The sequence below is a fragment of the Marmota marmota genome, unplaced genomic scaffold (assembly GCF_001458135.2).
Source record: "Marmota marmota marmota unplaced genomic scaffold, marMar, whole genome shotgun sequence".
Lineage (NCBI taxonomy): Eukaryota > Metazoa > Chordata > Mammalia > Rodentia > Sciuridae > Marmota > Marmota marmota.
The window spans coordinates 33,204,875-33,208,193 of record NW_026000057.1 but is presented as its reverse complement, the minus strand read 5'-3'; positions in this window follow the sequence as shown (position 1 = coordinate 33,208,193).

Here is a 3,319-nt window from a genome sequence, read left to right as displayed (position 1 = left end):
AACTTCAAATACATACTAGTTTTAATAGACACATTCTTGGGTTGGGTAGAGGCCTTCCCCACCTCAAATAAGCCGGCTACCATGGTGGCTAACATCGTCCTAACCGAAGTAATCACTCAGTTTGGGATGCCCGCTTCAATCCAATCTGACAATGGGCCTGAGTTTGTCTCTCAAGTAACCCAGAATGTGGCAAAGACATTGTCCATCCCATGGCACTTTCATTGTTCCTATTGCCCCCAAGCCTCAGGTAAGGTTGAGCGAGCCAACCACACAATGAAAGACATCATAACAAAGCTGTCTTTAGAGACTCATTTAGATTGGATTAAACTCCTCCCTCTTGCTCTACTAAGCCTGAGGGCTTTACCAAAAAAGCCATCCCTTGCCTCCCCCTTTGAGATAATGTATGGTCGTCCCCTTCTCCCCCTGGGAATCTCACCAGAGCCTTGGCCCCTCCCCGACCAATATGCTTTTCCCCTCCTCTTCCTTATATGCTCTGAGCTATGCTTCCAGATCCAGAGAACTCAGCTGCCTCCTTTCTGCTCAAACCAGGAGAATTGGGTCTACTTTTCTTCCCCAGGGGAAAGATCCTCCCTAACCCCAAGATGGGAAGGGCCATTACAGGTAGTCCTGTGTACACCCAATGCTGCAAAACTCCAACAGGAAGGAAAGAAACTAACCCCCTGGATTCATATTTCTAGGTTAAAACTGGCGGCAAGCCCTCCAGAGGACAATCCCACCACAGCTCTCAACCTTGCAGAACCCCCCAATCCCCCAGATTTACCTGTGAGATATCTCCAGATAACCCTCTCAAGCTCCGTTTTTCACAGTCATGCACCACCTTCCCTCCCATTCTGGAGGAGAAGAACATACATAAGAAGGGCCTCCAGATAGGATCTAGGAACCCACGGCAACACAGTACACCCACACCCTTTTTAGACCTATGTCTACTGGCCTTATACCTGCTAACTCTCTTTCAAATTGTAGTGCAGGGAAGGTTAAACCTTATACCATCCTGTCCCACAAACTGTAGCCAAACTCTTCCTAAGAAGAGTTTTAAATTCTTTAATGAAACCCCTCCCAAAGACTGTTACCATGGTGATCCCCAGGCCTGTGAACATAATAACAATATTATGTTATTCCATTGGGAATAATCCAGCCCTGGCTCCTCCCACACCATGCCCAAGTGGCTGGACATTCAATAGGAAGAATTGCTGGAAGAGGACGATTGATACACCCAATTGGCTGCCTGATTTGGTTAAGGCAAAAACAGTCAAAGAACCTCTTCTCTCTCTTAAATTTGTCAATATCTCTCTCAATCTGTTAAAGGCTACTATTGATACACAGCCCAGGGATGTTGGCTGTGTTTGCAGGCTATAACTGAATCCCCAAAACTAATAGCATGCCCAATAAATAGTTCTCAGGCTGCACTCAAGGAGGCCTCTTCAACCCAAGACACCACAGCCAAACTCTCCGGTGTCCCTCTCTACCAGGCTGCTCCATTATGTTTTCAGTCATCAGGAAACATACCAGTAGGAGACTTATCTGAGAAGCAATGTCAACAAAAAACCTCTCTACCAAAAGGTAGTAAGGCCACTGCCCATCAGTCTCTGAAGCATCATTCTTATGTGGGATGACTGTATACCACTGTCTGCCCCCTGACTGGGAAGGCACATGTACTCTTGTTTCCCTTTGTAGACATAATTCCAGGAGATACAGAAATACCAATCCTCATGACACACATAAGACCCAAATGGGCGATCCAATTCATACCTCTCCTTGCTACTTTAGGAATTACAGCAGGTTTGGCAATGGGTACAGTGGGTTTGGCTACCTCCCTCACATACTATGATCAATTGTCCAAATTGTTCATAGATGACCTCCAACAGGTGACTGAGTGCCGCAGTCCGGCTGCAGCAAAATAACCGGGGGGTGACGAACAACTTGTGTAGATTGATACAGCAGGAGTGGGAGCCGTTTATTGTAGGACAGGAGCAGTATTTATACATTCCACACAGCTTATCTAATTAGCATAAACTAGATACATCAGTCAACCAATCAGGAATCTCTACACTTAATGGCTCGCTTTTGTTACTTCTCAAACCACTCCCTCTGGCATTTTGCCAGGCACCATCCAGACTTGTTTACGAACTTTAACATTCCCCTGACAAAATGCCAGGTGTTATTTTGACTTATTTACAGACTCTAACAACTGAGTCCATACTTACTCTCCAAAATCAATTAGATTCCCTAGCAGCAGTAGTCCTACAAAACTGCCGAGGCTTAGATATACTCACAGCAGAGAAAGGAGGCCTCTGCCTATTCTTACAGGAAGAATGTTGTTTTTATGTTAATCAGTCAGGGATAGTGAAAGATAAGATTAAACAACTACAGGAATAACTAGAAAAAAGAAAGCAGCAATTGGCACAACAATCCTATTGGGACCTCTACACAAACCCTGTCAGCCACTGGATTCTCCCAATACTGGGACCTCTAGTTGGGGTCTTTTTATTCTGTCCCTTCCTTCTTTTTATTTTAAAATTCCTTCAAGGACAAATTAACAAAATCTCTAACCAAACTTTCAATCAGCTCCTCCTCAGGGATTACCAGCTACTTGCCAATGAGCTGGACGACACTCATGTCCACACAACCCAAGAAACCTCCACCAAGTGCTGAAAGATGAAGATACCGAATGACGACTCGACCGAAGGGCCATCTCTATCCCACCATGCCAAAGAAATAAGCCCTTGGTTTTCAGCTTTATATGTTCTAACCTGCCTTCTCCTGGGCATAGGCCTTTTTCTACCAGCCCTACAGACTGGACGACAGGCCAGAGATTAATGCTGTCTCTTCATAGCTGCAGGGCACATTCATGGACTTCTCCCCGGAGGAAATCCATGCCTTCAGTGCATGGATATGGGACCTCCTGGCCCTCCTTCTCCAACCAACTGACCTCCCTCCCTCCCTCTAAATGATGCCCCTACTCAGCAGGAAGTAGCCAGATCAAGTACGGTGCCCCCAAACCAAAACAAAAAAGGGAGGAATGTTGGTAAAGATGGCACCCGGAGAGCTTCTCTTCCAGGAGCTTAGGTCCATGACGCACTGAATGGCCAGCGAACCATCACCTCCAATCCCTGTGAATGGTGCGAACTTTGAATGGTGCACCTCCAATCCCTGAAGTGGCACAAACTCTCGGCCAATGAAGAAGTAACAACCCACTTGCCTTGCTCCTCCTCATCCTGCATTAAGCCCATAAATTTCAACACCCTGTTCGTCCTCTCTCCCTCTCCCTCTCCCTCTCTCCCTCTCCCTCTCCCTCTCC